This window comes from Lolium perenne, chromosome 1, assembly GCF_019359855.2.
Source record: "Lolium perenne isolate Kyuss_39 chromosome 1, Kyuss_2.0, whole genome shotgun sequence".
Lineage (NCBI taxonomy): Eukaryota > Viridiplantae > Streptophyta > Magnoliopsida > Poales > Poaceae > Lolium > Lolium perenne.
The window spans coordinates 194,603,363-194,625,425 of record NC_067244.2 but is presented as its reverse complement, the minus strand read 5'-3'; the positions used below and the strand labels follow the sequence as shown (position 1 = coordinate 194,625,425).

General features: G+C 47.4%; 1 long non-coding RNA gene across 1 annotated transcript; it reads right to left on the bottom strand.

Moving 5' to 3' along the window:
• Window positions 1–1,302: 1,302 nt before the first annotated feature.
• On the bottom strand, window positions 1,303–3,450 carry LOC127317403 (uncharacterized). The gene is made up of 2 exons (XR_007861102.1): window positions 3,176–3,450; window positions 1,303–1,660 (listed from the first exon to the last, which is right to left on the bottom strand). It is a non-coding gene; the product is annotated as an uncharacterized lncRNA (long non-coding RNA).
• Between the last annotated feature and the right edge of the window lie 18,613 nt (window positions 3,451–22,063).

Below are 22,063 nucleotides of genomic sequence, written 5' to 3'. Positions count from 1 at the left end.
ATATAAGGAATATATGCATCTTTGCTATGCGGAAAACTGAAGCAAATTTCATTTGCAGGAACGTTTCTATGGGTTTGTGCAAACGTGAGACGTTGAATGGCTAGTTTTGCAAGATGGCATTTGGAATGTTGTTGCATCTCATTCAATAAAAAGGTATACCACTTTGATCTAGAAAAGGAAGTTCTTTTGCTTATAGTGACAAGTGGTATTTACTGAAATGACATAATTGCCAATAATTGGCACCTCATCTGAACTTGTAGAAAGTTCTTATATGTCCATTGGTCTTGGAAACATGTGAGTTGAATGGAATTGGTAGATTCATGCTTGGGAAGTTGAGATTGTTAGAACTAAATATCTAGCTAGGAATACTGAAGCAGGGCCATATTATATTTCTATTTCATGCTCTATCAAGACACTGTTGCCTATTCTAATTTTCCTGTTTGTTGTAAAGCAGGGACATTTCTTTGCTTGAAATTTTTGGAAGGTATGGAGAAAAACTTAAGGAAAAAAAAGAATATATTGTCCAATTCCAACCCAAGATAAATTTTTTTTTGAAGTTTTGCCGTAACCCAAGATAATTCATACAGTTGCATTGCCTGTTGCTCTCTGTTCATAAGAAGATATTTTGTGTTGAACTTAGGTGTTTATTCCCCCATATTGTAATTGTATTTCAGTTTTTGATTGGAGGTGCTTTATACAGCAGAAAAAAAGATGGCAAACTAATTGTTATTGCTATTTGCACTGCAAATTGCGAGGTTTTTGGTCTTGACTATACTGGTGTTATATGGAGAAGTGCTTTTCACATAGACTATACTGGTATTGGTAACAGATAAATGTGTACCGTGTTTTCTTGTTATCAACGCTAGAAATACATTATTTAATCTCCCTCTAAAACTGTGAATATTGCTTTAGCTAATGTGGCGTGCCAAGAATTTAAGTTAACACGAATCTTGGTATCCTGTGTAATAGAATATGAAAATCTGAGAAAATTCAAAGGTAATGCCACTAGGAGCTATTACCATCTGTTTGCAGACCAGAAGCAAATGGAGCTCCTCCGTTAAACGTTTTAATATTATTTGTATATCTAATCATGCCCAAGCAGAGGAAGAAATATACATGAGGTGACAGCAGCCTTGCAAGTTCTGAATGGACAGAACCAAATCGAGCCATCATGAGAAAACCTACCCAAACAAAACAAAAACAAAAAAAAAAAACCGAAGCATTCCTTTGGACATGCACATCACAACCATTTCAACCTAAAACATACACCAGCAAGAAACATGGACTCAACATCGGCGGTCATAATGAAAACACCAAGGGTGTAAAAAATACTTAAATGTCACGGTCAAGAATTACTTAAAAGTTTACAACACAATCCATTAACAACAACTGACGCTAGGACAACAACAGTTGGACAATTACGTGCTACATCAGAACACTGCCAGTCCGTTCAATAAGCGGGATAATATGGCTTGTCAATGCAGACACAACAATCACCTTTCTAATATCTTTCACCTCCTCCTTCGTAATACTTTAAACCCTTTGATCTTAGCATACTCATTGTAGAACTCATATCGTTCGTCCTCACTTATGAAGGTGTTTCTAACCAGGAGGCGATACTGTTCACGCTCCTCCTGACCAGAGCTTTGACCTTCCATGACTGAAAGCCACAAACATAAAAATGAGATTCATGTTACTAGTCAATTATATCATGTCTTACAAAAAACTAATAATATACTTCACTCAACAACACAAATTTATCAATAAAATATGCTTGTTTCTCCATAGCCAAAACAATTCTACTTCCTTAGCAAAAATACCATAGTACACATATTCTTATTTCCATCAGACTTATTTTACACCATTTGATAGTTTATACGCAAATTAAACTTGCATAATTATTTTTCATCATCCGCGGCAAGAATAGTTGATGTACAATATCCAGCAACACTTGAAAAGTTACATGCCATTGTTGTAATTTCCAGCGAGGAGTAGGTCAGCAGCATAAGAAAATAATGTTAGCGCATAAAACTCCAGTACGGTCATGAAAGTAACCAGGGGAATCACATCAACATTGTGAGGTGTAACAGAACTGAAGTAAGCATTAATTCGGCACATCACATGTCTAGCTATACTTGTACACTGTCCAAATGTCACCATATAAGTTCTTAACCAGCTTAATGAGGCCCCAACATAATGCTAATGAAATATTAATTCTATCCACAATGAATTTAACCCCGCAGTTGTCCGCAATATTCATTGATCACCTTAATCTACTCGACAGAGTCAAATAGATAGCACGGTAGAACATAATATTGATAATATAGTGCACACACTTGCAAATAATGGTCTATAATCAGCCTAACAAACTTCTGCTCAAGATTGTACTAACCGTAACTTTTTTTTTCTCTGAAAAAGACAGACAGGGGATCAAACCCAACTCTGAAATTATCTAATCTCTTTGGTACCGCTCATTTTTTTTCTCTCCAACCAGAGTTACTCAAATCCGAAAATATGACACCATATAGTGAAATTGTAGGAGAGATATCCAATCAAAGAAATTTATAGGAGAGAGAACAATCAATTCTAACAAATCCTATCCCACCATAAAACCGGGTATTCTAACATACGAGCAATTATTATCATACTCATCCCTCAATTTTACATTTTCCCTCAAGTAGTAGGTACTAGAAACACGGTTTAATGAAACATTCTGGGCATCCATGAAGGGGGGCTAGGGATGTTGTCGGGGCTTCTTTCCAGAAGAAAGCTCCGCCCCAGGCTACACCCCAACAAGTCCATGTTTTTTTCTCTGAAGTATTTATAGAAGTAATACATTTTGTATCTGAATTTCTCCTGAATTAGCACCATCGCCTGATCTCTCTCTGAATTTCTCTGTAGCTAGGATTATATAACAAAGTAGGCCAAAATTTTTCATCAGGGAGATAATGCTTGTACTCTGGATTTTCATCATGAAGACAAATACGGAGTACATAAAGGAAATTCTTATTTTACTAATCTTTTCTAATTTTGTGGCGAAGTGACAATGAACTAACTTGGTTTCTCCGGTTTATGTTTCTCTGATAAAATTTCCACAATTTGTGGTTGTTAGAAGCTAGCCACAACAATAGATACCTTCTCCTAGGACGCTTTGGGCTATTCGGGGTCGACGAACCTGGCGGCAAGATTGGTGGCGGCGTAGACCTGGTGGTGGCATCGACCTTGTGGCGATGCAGCACTTCCCTATCTGCTGGCGGCTGCGGTCGCCTGCGATGCAGGACATGCCCGACCTGGTGCAGGATCGGGCCGATCTGGTGCCGGCGGCGGCGGTCGCCGTCGACGTAGACGGGGTGTCGATGTTCTGGCGGCGGTCGCCATAGATGCAGACGGGGTGTCGGGCGTTTCTCAGGTAGAGCTTAGCGTGCTCGTCCTTCGAGCCCTCCTATCCAATTGTTGGGCCGGGCTAAATTCTACGTACTAGTTTTATTTTTTTCTTTCTATTATCAATGTCTTGTCGGGCTGCTGGGCCTAATCTAATTCGGTTAATCCTGACCCTTGCTCAAATCATACCTCTCTCCTTCTTAGGAGTGGTAAAAGGTACTGTAAAAGAAGCCTCTCAATATTTTACACAAAACCCAAATTTTGAACGAGTTAACAATCATCCAATCCCACACTGTTAATTACCCCTGCCATGTACGCCTGCTACCAAGACGCACCGACCAGAAAACACAGTTAGCCAGCATGAACATAACATTCAGCGGCTTTCTGCCACAAAATTACTGAAATCCTGTGTTTTTGCAGAAAAAAAAAAGTGTAGTGGTGGTCCTTTCAAACCCTAACCTGAATTATGGTGTTTATTTGGGGCTTCCTTTCGGGAGAGAGGTGCCGAAACAAAACAGGAAGGAAGCATCTTGTCATTAGTGTCATGTGGTTGTACGATCAGGTACGGCAGCAGTAGCATGCATCTGGACTAGAGTCGTGGATTAACTAGTTAATTCGCGCTCAGTGTGCTACCACGAGCTGCAGAATCTTCGGTTGATTTTGGAAGCTGCTGGCATGATCGACATCGACCATGTGCTCACGACGAACCACATTTCCGCTGGGCACTGGCCTACTGGTACTACATTGCACTTGCAGACGAACTTGACCGGCTTCTCAGTCTTCGGGACATCTCTACCGATGCGACTCAAGCGGTGTTCAAAACTGTCCGCGTATTCAGTAGCCCGGGCGCGGGCGTGTACGCTGCGACGGTGCGATCTAAACGGAATTATCCCTTTGGTGGATCCATCGGTTCACTAAATTAAGAGAATAGATATATATGTCCAGACAGCGGCGCACAACTTCCTGTGTCCCCCTGCGTGGATCTAGGTTGACTCCAAAGACGCCCGCGACGTCTGATGCTTGCACTCCTACGCTGGCTGCACCGTCTGACTGGCCACGCCGCCCGATGTCTAGGCTAGCCGCCTGCCATCATTAAATGATGGCTTTTCGGCCGGTATCCATGTCTTTACCATTCTGACGGGCCAGGCATGGTTGTTCGCATAGGATCGAGGGAAGGGCCACTAGGACGGCCGCCGGGCCTAGGGTATGGCCGATGCCGAGGTCTCCGAGGAAGACGTGGGGCGAGGACAGAGTCAACCACCGCCGTCCCTGCCGCCACCACCGTTACCCGAGTTCGTCGCCATGGACCTCCCCGGTATGAGTTCGGTGTCACCATCCACTTGGGCATGGACTGGACAGGCTGCGCCTCCCTAGAAGTCGGTGTCGGTCGTCGATGGGCAAGAGCCCCACAAGGTAGTACTGCGGGTGGCCAGTGGCTTGACCGGCATGTGGTTCGTGGAGGTGTTGTTCGACCGCATATACCAGATGTCCTGCACAACGGCTGAAGGTGGATAGTCCACACACACGTCACCGAAGTCGGGCACTTCGTCGTCTTCAGGTACGACAGCCACGTATTGCACACCGTCAAGGTATTTGACAAGACCATCTACCGCCGCCACTACCACTCGGACGAGGATAACTAGACGAGGGCAAGAAGAAGACGCTAGGGTTTCGTACTATGTTTTTATTAATTTCTAGTTTACTGTACCAATTTTGAAGCAAATTGTCCCCAAACTAGCGCAGTGGCCTGCTCAGCCGAACCACGAGCCAAATACCTCCTGCGACACGATCCCAACGAACAGAATCAAACTATTTAGATAGCCGTTTTAGCTCGCGTCGCTAAGAATGCCATTAGTTCAGCAAAAAATGCCCTTAGTTCAGCGGCGCCTAATGTCGTCCGGGTGCAACCTCTGAACAAATCCAACCATAGATCCCATCCCAACCTGCCTGCCCAAGTGGAATATCTTTACGAGTATCATATGTACCTCCCTCGGATGTTACCTTTCCTAAATCGAGCGTTGCTTACGGAAGGGCGCCCCTAGAATTCTATAATCCGGCGGCGCGCGGCGGCGGCAGCGTCGCCGTCTGCCCGGCCTGGCCGGAAGGCGACCGGACGGACGCTCGCAGGGCTCGTAGGCTGTATGACGGCGACGGCTCGCGTGCTATGGCCTCCGCCGGCTGCCGCCGCATGCGTCCGCGCGCTAGCTGCCGGTGACAAAGACGGCAGCGGAAAGGGAGCAGCGGCCAAGAACTCTCAACGTGGTTCCGTACATGCGATATGTTCGAATCGCAAATCTACGTCATTCTCGAGTCTCGACCAGTGCACGCACGATCGCTTAGCTAGATACTGAGTCTGAGTGTGACAACAACATTGCTCCTGCGAAAACATGAAATCTTTCCGTGCATTGATCTTACTATGTTGATTTTTCCGAGTTTGTTTGCGGTGACCCGCAGATAAGAAACAAGCCTTGCTTCATATGTAGCTGCTAACGTCTGCAAACTGCAGTTCAAGAAAGAAAACGTCTGCAAATTGCAAAACAAAAAAACGGTTGCAAAAAGCAAAAATATAATTTACATATTTTGGGCCTAGAAGTTCATGGTTTACAACAACAAAAAGAAAAAATATAGATAATGGCACGCAAGCCGACAGCTTCTAGGCCTCCTCGTCGGCGGCTTTCTAATCCTTCTCGCCGAGGTCGAGGAGGACCTGCAGGGGCGGTCACACATTCTCCACCGGAGGAGGGGGTGGCAGTTGACGTGGTGCTTGGGCATCGGAGGACCTCGACGTACACCCACCGCCCAGAACAGGGCATGAGAGGTGGTCGCACCGCCCGGGGCGGGCACTTGCCACCTCCCTTCGCCATGATCGACAAGCTGCGCTAGGGTTTTGGAAGCTGGGGTGATTCAGTGGACTATGAGGTGGCTGGGAAATGCATGCTAAGGCCTGGGTAGAACGATGGGTCGCCATTAATTAATAAGGATCGCATGGACCCGCCATCTCCTCGCCTCACTCGGTCTCTGACGCTCAGACACGCGCGCTAGTTGTGGCAACCGCAACCAACACAAATTTGGGATAGAAATGAGGGCCAAATTGACACAAACGGCCGCGTGATCCATTTGGTGTTCGCCATTGGGCCTCGTCTTTAGGCCCCACGGACACCGATGGACATAATGTATCAGTTTACGATGGCCTGTTGGAGGTGACCTTAGAGGATATATGCAGATAGATCATCAACGGTTTATACGGTCGTGTGTAGTAGTAAAAAGTGATGGTGTGCCGTCTAATAATCTAATGCATCAAGGTACCTAATGAGCCCTCCCAACTTGAGGGCACCCATGGCGCGACCGATATTTTGGCAGCCCCCGGTACTCGTTTAGCCATAAGAAAGGATTATATTGCAAAGCTAAATATTCTTGGGTGACCGATAGCGAAGTAGTACCGTAATGGAAAGAAGGAAAGAAGCCCAATATGTAGTGAGATAGAACCTTAAACCGTGTTGAGCTCCCTAGTAGTGGGAGCGAAAAAAAAGGGAGGGGGAGCAGAGCACCACCGCTACCCATCAGAGACGAGAGGGAAGGAGGTAACAACCGCCACACCACCACCACCTTATCCGCCCTACTGTCATCACCGACCGAACCACTAGCCACCGCCACCGGTGGCCGGTGTGCTGTTGCGGAGTCTTGCCACCCAACCCTTCCAAAATTTCCACCTCTGTTGGTATGTCACCGACCTTGGCCCTCCCTCTGAGCGCAAACAAATCTTATTTACTAGCAATTGTTAGTCTGACACTTCTTCATAAGCCAATAGGTAATATTCATGATTAAAAAGTTATTTTATTTATTTCATTAGAAGATATTAATCAATAAGTTGTAATGTAACATGTGCAAGATGATGAGGATATCCCTACCTCACTACCACCTCCATCATTACCAACTGAAGATGAACCTGTTGTGAAGGTCAAGTCCAATGAAGTTCCGATTGGACCAATTACAAGAGCTCATGCGAAGTTACTTAAACAAGAGGTGAACTTGTTCCTAAACGATACTTTGATTGATCAGAGCTTTATACTACCTAAGTCCTATTACTTATGTATCATCAGGTATGAAGAGAAGACAAGCATCACATGAGGAGGAGAGGAGCAGCTGGACGTAAAGATGGACGTGGAGTTGGACAAGGAGCTGGACAGGAAGATATCTCATGGATGCGCGAGGGAGGAGCGGGAGGCATGCGCGAGACGAGAAGACGAAGTCCAGGCCGGCCCAGCACCCGGTCAGACCGGCCGCCACGCCGGCGCGCCCGGTCCCCAGCCCGGTCCGACCGGGCGGCAGGCTGGATCCACCCCGGCGCCAACCGGACGCCACGCTGATGCCAACCGGAGGGGTTACTGCGCGACAATTTCCCCGCCCGGTTGGAACCCGGTCCCTGGCCCGGTTTGAACCGGCCATCCCGGTCCCAGGCCCGGTCGACCGGCCTCCAGACCGGCCATGTCCGAGTCTGTCTCGACCAGATTGCAACTTACCGTTTTATGGTCGGCGGCTACGTGCGCAAGTGTGTGGAGTTGCGAATATCTTGCAGGGTTGAGAGCTGTTGCATTGGCAACAGGGACCAATCGAGAGATCTCGTTGCGTCATACAAGTTATCATCCACTACATCGTCGTGTTCCTCTGCTGCTATCACCCCGTGATCATCATCACCACCGTTGCTTACTGAGAAGATCGGGCCAGCCCATATCATCTTGGTATCAGATTCCGGTGTTTCCTCGGTAAGCCATCCACAATCCACCCCATAGTTGAGTTGTGCGTGTTTCCTATCCAGAAAAAGCCAAAAAAAATAGGGTTAGGGTTTGCCATAGCCTTAGATTGCACTAATTTTGAGTTTTAGTTGCTTTTCGTAGTTGTTTTTGCGTATCTTTTCTTGCATCTAGTATTGTTAGGGTTTGAGTCTCTATTATCATCTAGTTTCAGTTTTTGTTACTGTTGCGGTCAGAAACCCACCGGCGAGCAGCGACGGGCAACACAGGAGAGCCGGGAGCAACTTAGGGCTGCGGCTGGCCCTGGTCCCTCCGAGCGACGGCCCGCAAAGAACTCCGGCACGCACGTCCGATGCTGGTGCAAGGGCGTGCCACCTGACCTATACCTGGTCAGGAAGGTGATGGAGATGCCTCGCTTAGTTTCCTGCATGGCATACACGTAAACATTAAATACGAGCCTCGATCGGCTCTCAGGTTGTCCTGTGAATCGGCTCAAAGAGCCGATCCACCCATGATTCGCACGAGGTGTACGAATATATGGTGGTCCTGCTTGATCAAGATAAAGCTAAAACGATCTACGACGATTTAGGGTTTTCACCGCATAATCGGAACGTCCTACTCGTGATTGGGCCTCGCGGCCGCGCACGGTGATCGTAAGCCGATCCTAGACAGGGCCTAAAAACCAACGCGAGGTTGATCCCCGGAACATCCTGTCTAGGACTAGCAAACTACACCCTACGCGCCGCTGGATCCTCCAACCCTTTGTAAGGCCTAACTATGCAGATATTAAACTAATCCTTGAAGAACAAGGAGCAACCATAACGGATCGGATCTACTAAATAATGACCAAGCGGGGTGTCGCCCCTACGCCTAAGATAGGCGTAAGGGCGGCTAGATGTCTAAGGGTTGCACGACGATAGCATATGATACGAAGAACAATGCTAACCCTAACACATCTAAGATAACTACGTTGCTCGCCATCAAAAAGGCTTCAGTACGAGCAACGCATGAACGACGAATAAACTTGTACTGCCTAGATCGCAAGATGCGATCTAGGCAGCATGATGCTTACCCGGAAGAAACCCTCGAGACAAGGGAGTTGGCGATGCGCCTAGATTGGTTTGTGGTGAACGTGATTGTTGTTTATTTCATAAACCCTAGATACATATTTATAGTCCGTAGACTTTCTAACGTGGGAATAATCCCAACCGTGCATGAGCCAAACTCTATCTAATTAATACGTATCCTACTATATTACAGATACCCGGGCCAACTAGCCCAAACTTTGCATATAAGGCCGATTCACGTACATTCTTCCGTGTATATTCTTTAAGCCCATCTTGATCGCGGCCCACCTCTGACTCGGTCAAATTCTGGTGATAACACATGCCCCCTGGTTTTGGAATTGATAATTCCAAAATCACTCTGCTTTTTCTTCGTCGGGTCATGTCGTGGCAGAACCGCCGCAGTATCCTTCATCATGATACCTTGCCTTCTCAACTTCTCCGCGTGACCTGGCAGTTTTTTTTTTATTTTTTAGGCACCACTTCCTCGGAAACTGCTGTGGCATTGAATTTCCACTATATCCCCTTTTATTTAACCGCTCCAAACAGTTCGCTTCCGCATCCCCTTCGCATTAGCACTCCAAAAGCCCTCCTGCGCCACCATGTCTTCTTCCTTCTCTGCTTCATCGGATCTTTCCACCCAGTCCTCCTCTTCCCGCGAGCCGACGCCGGAGCCGAACCCGGAGGAGGTCCACGCGGCCAACATCCGCCGTGCCATCGAAGCCGGGGAGGAGTCTAGTCACGACTTCTCCGTCTGGTCTGAGGACGACAAGTCCTTGACCGACGGGGAAAGTGACCTCCGCTTCCTCGCCGACGGGGAAACGGAGGAGGAGAGCGATGACGATCGCTTCTCCTGCGATGACTTCACCTCCCCCGAGGAGGAGGAGGAGGAGAAGGAAGAGGAGGAGGATGACACCTCCTCCGACGAACCGCCGGCCAAGCGCTTCTATCCCTGGCCGGGGAACCTCAACGACTTCGACAGCGACGACGACGACGCTGACGAGGAAGATGAGGACAATGAAGGCCCGGTCGGCGGCCGCTGGAGCAGCGACGACGAGCCCGCCGGGAGTAGCGCCGACAGCGGCGACGACGGCGACGACAAGGGCAGCGACGGCCCATAGATAGGACCATTAGCATAGGATCAGTAGTAGTAGACGGGGCAATGTATCCCCTAGTACTTCCTTTTGAGAGCAATCAGCTCTTTATGTAAGAAATCTTGCTTATCAATGAAGAATTTCCCCAATTTGATTTTGCCGATTTCCCTTGAGCCAATTTAGCCGATTTCCCCTCATACTGATTTTGCCGATTTATCCACTTAGCCAATGCTTAATGAGCCGATAGCAACGCATCGGTCCTTCACAAACCATCCTTCAATTCTTCAGCTGATGTCCTTGAGATCTGGTGGATAATGTAGAGTTTTCAAGAGAGCCCTTAAATTTCTCCCACCAGCTCCAGCGATCCTCTTCTGCAAGAATTCACTATTTTTGAAGAAGGTTGCGACGCAGGATCAGCCGATGGCACCCCAATCGGCTTCTAAAAACAGAGCATCTACCAGGCCAGCTGCCCCCCGAGCCTTAATCAAGGCGAGAATATCAGTGAGGATGCACAGATCGGACAAAGGGCCTTGAACTCAGGCAATTGAGACAGCCATCATGCAGAGGTCCTAGTCATTCGAGCGTAGCTGAGAAAGTGGCCAACTCAGCCGAGCCGACGGTAGATGCACCAGAGCCGATCACCTTTCTTCCTTTGAAAGCCGATATTGTAGATGAAGTATCAACGGCTTAAAGAGCAAAGGGCTGCCTTGTATGCCAAAACTGATGCTTCTGACAGTACTGCTGAACTGGCGCAAAGGGTTGGAAGTCCTCGAAGAAAAGGTTCAGGCACCAAAATCGGCTCATTGTTCACTCCCTCGAGGAAACAGAAGGCCCCACAGCTAAACTGAAAACTGACCTGGTCGAAATCCGTGTCTTGAACACGCAGCTGGTAGATCCTGTGTAATTGTACTAGAGTCGATGGATGTGCATCGGCTTTGTTTCTTAGTTCTAAAGTCGATGTCCGTGCATCGGCTATATATCGTGATGCTGATTTTTTTTTACTGGCCAATTTTTCTATCGGCCCCCAACATTTCACTGCACACATGTTCATCTGCACATGTTCATCTGATTAGGTGCCCCCCGAGCCGAATCTGTCAGGTAACTGCAGATATCGGCTCTGTAGTTAGCCAAAGCACTGTATTTGCACGTCGGCTCCGGCAGGACCAATGTTGATTCTTCCTAACTCATCAGCCGACGTAAAACCGCTGCCCAGTAGATCGATGTTGAACACAAGCAGACATGTGGTGAGGATAATTTTGGCCGATTGCTGGAATCGGCCTCCATATTGAATCGCTCAATGAAGGTTTTGTAATGTTCCTTCATAGATCTTTGGGGCCGGTACCAAGGATCGGCCGCGCCACGTTTGTCCGTAGGTTGGTTCTTGCTACACGGTCAGGCCGGTGGATAGGACCAGCCTAACCCCGTTCTTCGTCACGTCGATGCGCTCGCAGTCGTCCAAATTGATACCTGAGAGTGGCTCTTGGCCTGCTGTTTCCCAAGCGTTCATGCCGGCCGTTGAAATCTCGGCTGAGTCATTGGCCTGGACGACCTCTACTTCATCTCCATCCCACTGTATTACGCATTGGTGCATCGTGGAGGGAATGCAACAGTTGGCGTGGATCCAATCTCTTCCTAGCAGAACAGCATAGGTGCTCTTGCTATCGACGATGAAGAACGTCGTAGGGATGGTTTTCCTTCCTACGGTCAGATCCACGTTCAGAACACCTTGTGCGTCAGACGCTTGGCCATTGAAATCGCTCAATGTCACGTTGGTCTTGATCAGATCCGAGCTAGAGCGTCCCAACCGACGTAGCATAGAGTATGGCATAATGTTGACTGCCGCTCCGGTGTCCACCAGCATCTTGTTGACAGGCCTCCCATCGATATAACCTCGCAAGTACAGGGCCTTCAGATGTCTGTAGCTTCTTTCTCGTGGCTTCTCAAAGATAACCGGCCGTGGGCCGCAGTCAAGTTGTGCCACGGGTGCCTCGTCCAATCCTGGAGCACTAAACTCCGTCGGAAGGATAAACACCATGTTTGTGCCAGCCGATGTTTCATCATCGGCTTTCCTTTGCTTGGGGCGCCACTCCATTTTTTGTGGTCGACCCTCTTCATCCAGGGTTCGCTGGATCTTCGCGGCCAGATCAGGCCACGCCTTCCTTAGCGTGTGCAGGTATAACCTTTCGGCTTCCTCCAAGCCGCGCAGTCGCTGAACCCTACGCTTTTGGGAACGGCTGAGTCCATCAGGGCACCACCTTGGCCGGTGGTACCTGTCTTCTTCTTCTTCATCATCGTCTCCCAAATCCTCGAGATCTTCCACCCGAGGGGACTCAGCGTGCTTGTTCCGAGGTGGGAGAGGCCCTAGACGTTTGAACACGGACACGTTAGCTGCATCCTTCCTCTTCTGTCTACATTCTGGGCAGTTGCCGATTGTAGGCAATCGGCTCATTCCTGAATCCCAGCAGTGTCTGAAGAAGGGGCAGTCCCAGTGCCTATCCTCGTCGTCTTGCTCCCTCGATTTTTCCTTGGCATGGCGCTCGTACTCCTCCTCATCGCGATCATGCCGACGATGTCTCCTGGCATCCCTAGCCAGATGGTCTCTATCATCATCGTCACTGGATCGTCGGCGTTGGCTATATTGACTCACATACTTGTTGAGGAGGTGATCAGAGAGAGGTCGCTGATATCTCACATTCCTTACTTCTCCCTCTGTGATGTAGCGCTTGCCATCGTGACGGAGCCGATCGCGTGGAGCGGCCTCCTCTGTGTCCTTGCTACGAGAGCAGCGGCCCTCGTCTCCATCCTTGCCAGAGTGGTGTCCAGGTCCTACCATGTTGATGTTGAACGAGAATCCTGGCTGGCAACCTTCAGGGTAAGTGCACTCCACCATGTTAACGGCGGGGAAGGGGTGGGTGTCGACCTTCATGGCGTACTGGTTAAAAATCAGACGTCCTTGTTCTATCGCCATTTGGATCTGCTGACGCCACACCCTGCAGTCGTTGGTGGCATGGGAGAACGAGTTATGCCATTTGCAGTATGGTTTTCCGTTCAGCTCCTGTACCGTGGGGATTTTGAGACCTTCGGGTAACTTCAACTGCTTCTCCTTGAGTAAGAGGTCGAAGATTTGCTCAGTTTTAGTCACGTCAAAATCAAACCCTCTGGGCGGACCTGGTGGCTTAACCCATTTGCAAGACACGGGGGTTGCCCCCCGAGTCCATTCAGCCACTGCTACTTCTTGATCTCCCGCAGAGCCTTCGTCTTCATCTGCCTCAACCAGGACTACCGCACGCTTGAATTTGTCCTGGTACAGGTCCGGGTGGCGTTGTTCATATAACGACAGTTTCTGAATCATGTGCGCCAGTGAAGGGTAGTCTGCTTGGGAGGCCATATCCTTGATTGGTGATGCAAGGCCCACCACTGCCAACTCGACTGCTTCCTTTTCAGTCACACGAGCCGAATAACATCGGTTCCTAAGATTTCTGAAGCGCTGGACGTATTCTGCCACAGTTTCTCCGCGCTTCTGACGTATTTGTGCGAGATCGGCAAGGCCAGACTCGGAAGCCTCTGAGTGATACTGCATGTGGAACTATTCTTCCAACTGCTTCCAAGTCCGGATCGAGTCTGGTGGCAACGAAGTGTACCACCCGAAAGCCGATCATGTGAGGGACTGTGCGAAGAACCTCACACGTAGCTCATCTGCTGCTGAGATCGTGCCCAGCTGTGCCAAATATCGGCTCACATGCTCGATGGAGCTGGAACCATCTGATCCATTGAACTTGGAGAAATCAGGGAGCCGATATTTGGGTGGTAGCGGGATCAACTCGTACTCGTTGGGGTACGGCTTGGAATAGCCGATTGCCCTCCTTTTCGGGACCATGCCGAACTGGTCTCTCAAGATCGTACTGATTTGATCCGCGGTCTTTGGTGCGGGAGTCGAACTACGAAGATTCGCCGGAGTGGCATACTTAGCCAGCCATGCTTGCTTTTCCAGCTCTGAGCCAACTGCAGGAGCTGAGCTCTGGAGGTTTGTCGGAGTGGCATACTTAGCTAGCCACGTCTGCTTCTCAAGATCTGTTGCTGAAGTTCCTCCTGCTTTTCCAGAAGTCCCTGCTGTTGCGGCCTGGTTTGTGAGTGCCCAGTTACCGTAGTCTGGTACGTATGTGCACGTGTACCCGTGAGGGATCTCCTTAGGCGCCTCGTGCAAGAACTGGTAGTCACTAGGGTCACCACCGATCTTGTAGACGACGAATGCCGGTGAATTCGGCACTTCTGGTGCTGCCAACGCGAATGGCAGCGGTGGACGGGACTGGAGTGGCATCTCTCCTTGGTATGTCCCGAGAGCTGGTCCTGACGGAGAGTACTGGTGCCTCATGATTTCCTGGATCACCCGAAGAGCAACACGCTCCAAAGTGTTCACCAGGTTCTCAGAGTGGCGGTGCAGTGAGTGAGCCACCATGTAGTTAATCTCCTGACGCAGGGACCTGGTGCGTTCTTCTGACGGGGCGGACAGGTCTATTCCATCGAGCGCACCTTCAGGTGAGAACCCTTTCCACCTGATGCCATGTGAGCGGGTTCTGTGAAAGGAGCCGATGAGGTCGGCTTCGAGGATTGCTTTGACCTCGTCATACTTCTTCTTGAGCTCCTCGGTCAGATCCTCGTACGTGACTGGGGTGCCGTCCGCCATCTCAGATGTAGATGGCGATGTGGTTGATGTAGAAGATTGTCCCACCGGGCGTGCCAGAATGTGTTGCGGTCAGAAACCCACCGGCGAGCAGCGACGGGCAACACAGGAGAGCCGGGAGCAACTTAGGGCTGCGGCTGGCCCTGGTCCCTCCGAGCGACGGCCCGCAAAGAACTCCGGCACGCACGTCCGATGCTGGTGCAAGGGTGTGCCACCTGACCTATACCTGGTCAGGAAGGTGATGGAGATGCCTCGCTTAGTTTCCTGCATGGCATACACGTAAACATTAAATACGAGCCTCAATCGGCTCTCAGGTTGTCCTGTGAATCGGCTCAAAGAGCCGATCCACCCATGATTCGCACGAGGTGTACGAATATATGGTGGTCCTGCTTGATCAAGATAAAGCTAAAACGATCTACGACGATTTAGGGTTTTCACGGCATAATCGGAACGTCTTACTCGTGATTGGGCCTCGCGGCCGCGCACGGTGATCGTAAGCCGATCCTAGACAGGGCCTAAAAACCAACGCGAGGTTGATCCCCGGAACATCCTGTCTAGGACTAGCAAACTACACCCTACGCGCCGCTGGATCCTCCAACCCTTTGTAAGGCCTAACTATGCAGATATTAAACTAATCCTTGAAGAACAAGGAGCAACCATAACGGATCGGATCTACTAAATAATGACCAAGCGGGGTGCCGCCCCTACGCCTAAGATAGGCGTAAGGGCGGCTAGATGTCTAAGGGTTGCACGACGATAGCATATGATACGAAGAACAATGCTAACCCTAACACATCTAAGATAACTACGTTGCTCGCCATCAAAAAGGCTTCAGTACGAGCAACGCATGAACGACGAATAAACTTGTACTGCCTAGATCGCAAGATGCGATCTAGGCAGCATGATGCTTACCCGGAAGAAACCCTCGAGACAAGGGAGTTGGCGATGCGCCTAGATTGGTTTGTGGTGAACGTGATTGTTGTTTATTTCATAAACCCTAGATACATATTTATAGTCCGTAGACTTTCTAACGTGGGAATAATCCCAACCGTGCACGAGCCAAACTCTATCTAATTAATACGTATCCTACTATATTACAGATACCCGGGCCAACTAGCCCAAACTTTGCATATAAGGCCGATTCACGTACATTCTTCCGTGTATATTCTTTAAGCCCATCTTGATCGCGGCCCACCTCTGACTCGGTCAAATTCTGGTGATAACAGTTACTCTGAGTCCACATAGCGTACAGTGTGATTTTTCCCAACCATAGACACAACCTATCAATATAAGTGACTAGGAACTTCCCCAGAAGAGACTAGTTTTACCGCTCGACAGGCTGCTCATTAGGTTTGGTGCTTTGCATATTTTGTTGGCCGTGTTATCAAGGAGTCGTGTCATATAAAAAAACAGAAAATAGAAAAGAAGCAAAAAGAGCTACATCGCTGCGTGTTATACAAAAAGAAAATTCAAAAAGAAAAGTGACGTGCTAGAAGAATCAAGTGTAGGCCTAAGTTTACTTTACTGCACCCGTAGCTGAGCAATCTTGTGTCTGTCTTGTTGAGCTTTGCTAGCGTCCCTCTAGTGCATTGCAACCTTTTCCCACATATAGTTGCATTGCCTCATTATATCACATTGTGTTCGTATCATTGGTTGTCTACGGTCAGCGATAGAGCTTGTTATTGGTGCAAATAGGTAGCCTACCTACAGCCCCACATATATCCTGCTTTGCCGTGTGATTTGTTCTTATACCCTTGATATTTGCTTCGCTACATCCGTGCACTAGTTGTTACTACAAGTGGTAAGCAACACTAATTTACTTTCGAATAGTAAGATCTCCTTTTCTTATCAGTTTTTGAGTGAGTTGTGAGAGTACCACCATATATTTTTGATTTAGTGCACTAACCTACTAATCATGTCTGCTAGTGATCACAAAATTGTTAACCAGGAAAATAAGAGTTCTGCAGATATCATCACATGGAGGGAGTATGAAGCCCTTCGTAATGAGATGCGACGTGAATTCCGCACTCCAATTGATGAGCTTAAGGGAATGGTCCAAGGGATCTCCCAGAAGCTGGAAACTGCATGTGAGACTGTCACTACAATGAAAGATCAAGTGACGGATATACAGCGCAATCTTGCAGATATGCGCCTAGCTATTGGGAATTTGACCCAACAACAACAAGAAGATGGCGATGATCCTGAGCTTCAAGATGACGCACGTAATGCTCGTGGTGCGCCACGTGGTAATCATCCGCGAGGTTGGGCTCCACTTGGCCGCAATGGTCGTGATGAGGAAGATGGATTGGGTAAGCCCAAGTTTTCTATACCCAAGTTTGAAGGAGGAGCTGATGTGGAAGAATACCTCACTTGGGAGCTCAAAATCGAGAAGTTGTGGAGTTTACATCCACATTACACTGAAGATATGAAGATCAAGCTTGCTTCTTCCGAATTTGATGGTTATGCATTGCGTTGGTGGGATCGATTTGTTCGTGCTTGCGAAGAAGATCGTGATAGCATATTGTCACATGGCTTGCTATGAAGGCGGCAATGACTGGGCGTTTTGTGCCCACAAATTATTTGCGCAATATATTTGATAAGTTGACCCTATTGAGACAAGGTGTGAAGACTGTTGATGAATACTACATGGAGATGGAGATGCTAATGCAGCGTGGTTGTGTCAAAGAATCCCTTGAGATGACAATGAGTCGTTTTCTCAATGGTTTGAAGTATGATATCAAAGGCATTGCCCGTCATTACAGTTACACCACTATGAATGAGTTGCTGCATCATGCAAGAGAAGCCGAATTACAGTTGGCTGACGAAGCTAAGATGAAAGGCCGTACTACGGGAGCAGGGCGCTTCACGCCTCGCGCGCCCCATCATCGGCGCCGGCGCCATCTACGCGCTCCGCACCTTACTCTACTCCGTCTAGCAAACCGGTCTCCAATGTGTCTAACACAAAGAAGTCCAAATCTGCTGCAAGTACAAGTGGTTCTAGCATGTCTACTACGCGCAACCGCGATATGAATTGCCATACATGTGGTGGCAAGGGTCACTACAAGAGGGATTTTCCTAACCGTAAAGTCATGATTATCAATGAGGACAATGAGTATGAGACTGGAGATGAGGTTGATCCAAATGCTCCAGATGATGATGACTATGACAGTGATGGTGAAGATGCTTATCCGTCTGAAGCTCGCACTATCGTTGTGTCTCAGTGTGCTCTTAATGTGTTGCCTAGTGCATCTACTCAGCGCTGCAATTTGTTCCAAACAAAGGCTTTAGTTGGTCCTGACAAGGCTTGCAAGGTCATTATTGATGGCGGGAGTTGCCGCAATTTAGCAAGCAAGGAGTTGTGTACCAAGCTGAAGTTGAAGTATCTACCGCACCCGCATCCATACTATATTCAGTGGTTGAGCGACAATGGTGAGATGAAGGTAAACCACATGGTGCATGTTGAATTTGCGATTGGACCGTTTAAGGATGCCATTGATTTTGACGTGGTTCCTATGGCGGTGTGTCACCTACTATTGGGTCGGCCTTGGCTCTATGACCATTCTGTGCAACACAGTGGCCGTGCCAATACATATCACTTGGAGTTCAAGGGCAAGAAAATCAATCTACAGCCTATGTCACCGCAGCAAATTGTCAATGAATCTCGTCAGAAAGTTGAAGTAAACTTGGAGGATGCTTCTTTAGATAGGCGAGAGAATTGTAATGTTGTGAGTGATATAACGAAAAGTGAGAGAGTGAACTCTTTAGTCTCATTAGCCACCAAAGAAGACATGAGAGAATTTAACGAGGATCCTACAGCCATGCCTCTTGTGCTCTTGTACAGGGGTACGGTTTTGGTTTCTAACGACATGACCCCTCTTCCTCTTGGTGTTTCTAATGTTTTGCAGGAATTTTGCGACGTGTTTCCGGATGAGGTACCCGCAGGACTTCCACCATTGCGAGGTATTGAGCATCAAATCGACTTGATTCCCGGAGCTTCGCTACCCAATCGGGCACCATATAGAACAAACCCCGAAGAGACGAAGGAAATACAGAAGCAAGTACAAGCGCTACTCGATAAAGGTTATATCCGCATAAGCCTTAATCCTTATGTTGTTCCTGTTATTCTAGTTCCTAAGAAAGATGGTACATGGCGTATGTGCGTAGATTGTAGAGCTATAAACAATATCGAGTGGTACTATTCGATATCGTCATCCTATTCCCCGTTTAGAGGATATGCTAGATGAATTGAGTGGTGCTGTTGTGTTCTCTAAAATTGATTTGCGTAGTGGTTATCATCAAATTAGGATGAAAGAAGGGGATGAGTGGAAAACAGCCTTTAAAACAAAATTTGGTTTATATGAGTGGTTAGTAATGCCTTTTGGTTTGACTAATGCACCTAGCACTTTCATGAGACTGATGAACCATGTTTTGCGTGAATTTATTGGCAAGTTTGTGGTTGTGTATTTTGATGACATATTAATCTACAGCCGCAATGAATCTGATCATACTATACATATTCGACATGTTTTGCAAGTGTTGCGTGATAATATACTTTAAGGTAATCTTGAGAAGTGCATATTTTGCAAAGATAAGGTCATATTTCTGGGTTATGTTGTCTCTAAGCATGGAGTAGAAGTAGATGTGTCTAAAATTGAAGCTATTCAAAATTGGTCTACTCCCATGAATGTGAGTCAAGTAAGAAGTTTTCATGGTCTAGCTGGGTTTTATAGAAGATTTGTGCCCAATTTTAGTACTATTGCTGCACCTTTGAATGACTTGACTAAAAAGGGTGTTGTTTTTGAGTGGGGCGCGGCCCAAGATCATGCTTTTGATGAACTTAAGAGATTGTTAACTTTCTGCACCGTTGCTTGCACTTCCTGATTTCAATAAACAATTTAAGATTGAATGTGATGCTAGTGGTATTGGAATTGGTGGTGTGTTGATGCAAGAGGGTCGCCCAATTGCATATTTTTCTGAGAAACTTTCTGGTGCTAAGTTGAACTATCATATCTATGATAAAAATTGTATGCTTTAATTAGAGTTTTTGAGGTTTGGCAACATTACTTGTGGCTAAAAGAATTTATCATACATTCTGATCATGAAGCTTTGAAATATCTGAAAGCCCAGTCTACTTTGCATAAGCGTCTTGCTAAGTGGGTTGAGTTCATTGAGTCTTTTCCATACACTATTAAGCATAAGAAGGGAAAAGATAATATTGTTGCTGATGCTCTATCTAGGAAGAATATGCTATTAACTCAACTTGATGTTAAAATTCTTGGATTAGAAGTACCATGTGATTTGTATGCTACTGATCATGATTTTGCTGGACCATATCGCTTGTGTGCTATCGGTAAAGCATGGGAAAAATATCACATACATGATGAGTTCTTGTTTAGAGCTAACAAACTATGTGTTCCAGAATCGTCTGTGCGTTTGCTCTTATTGAAGGAATCACATGCTGGAGGTTTGATGGGTCACTTTGGGCGTGAGAAGACGCTACTCATGCTCGCTGATCACTTTTATTGGCCAAAGATGAGGCGGGATGTGGACAGGTATGTGAAGCGTTGCATTACTTGCAACAAGACCAAGTCCAAGCTGAAGCCTCACGGTTTGTATACTCCTTTACCGGCACCTACTAGACCTTGGGAGGATATTAGTATGGATTTTGTGTTGGGTTTGCCACGTACTAAGAGAGGCCATGATTCTATATTTGTGGTAGTGGACAGATTTTCTAAGATGTCACACTTTATTGCCTGCCACAAAAGCGACGATGCGTGATACGTCTCCGACGTATCGATAATTTCTTATGTTCCATGCCACATTATTGATGTTATCTACATGTTTTATGCACACTTTATGTCATATTCGTGCATTTTCTGGAACTAACCTATTAACAAGATGCCGAAGTGCCCGATTCTTTGTTTCTGCTGTTTTTGGTTTCAGAAATCCTAGTAAGGAAATATTCTCGGAATTGGACGAAATCAACGCCCAGGGGCCTATTTTTCCACGAAGCTTCCAGAAGTCCGAAGACGAAATGAAGTGGGGCCACAGGGTGCCCAAACCCTAGGGCGGCGCGGCCCACCCCCTGGCCGCGCCGGCCTATGGTGTGGGGCCCCTGTGCCCCCTCCTGACTTGCCCTTCCGCCTACTTAAAGCCTCCGTGACGAAACCCCCGATGCGAGAGCCACGATACGGAAAACCTTCCAGAGACGCCGCCAACGCCGATCCCATCTCGGGGGATCCAGGAGATCGCCTCCGGCACCCTGCCGGAGAGGGGAATCATCTCCCGGAGGACTCTACGCCGCCATGGTCGCCTCCGGAGTGATGTGTGAGTAGTCTACCCCTGGACTATGGGTCCATAGCAGTAGCTAGATGGTTGTCTTCTCCCCATTGTGCTTCATTGTCGGATCTTGTGAGCTGCCTAACATGATCAAGATCATCTATCTGTAATTCTATATGTTGCGTTTGTTGGGATCCGATGAATAGAGAATACTTGTTATGTTGATTATCAAAGTTATATCTATGTGTTGTTTATGATCTTGCATGCTTTCCGTTACTAGTAGATGCTCTGGCCAAGTAGATGCTTGTAACTCCAAGAGGGAGTATTTATGCTCGATAGTGGGTTCATGCCTGCATTGACACAGGACGATGTGAGAAAGTTCTAAGGTTGTGTTGTCTTTGTTGCCACTAGGGATAAAACATTGATGCTATGTCTAAGGATGTAGTTGTTGATTACATTACGCACCATACTTAATGCAATTGTCTGTTGCTTAGCAACTTCATACTGGAGGGGGATCGGATGATAACAAGAAGGTGGACTTTTTAGGCATAGATGCAGTTGGATGGCGGTCTATGTACTTTGTCGTAATGCCCAATTAAATCTCACTATACTCATCATGATATGTATGTGCATGGTCATGCCCTCTTTATTTGTCAATTGCCCAACTGTAATTTGTTCACCCAACATGCTGTTTGTCTTATGGGAGAGACACCTCTAGTGAACTGTGGACCCCGGTCCAATTCTCTTTCTTGAAATACAATCTCTTGCAATACTTTGTTCTCTTGTTTTTACGCAAACAATCATCTTCCACAC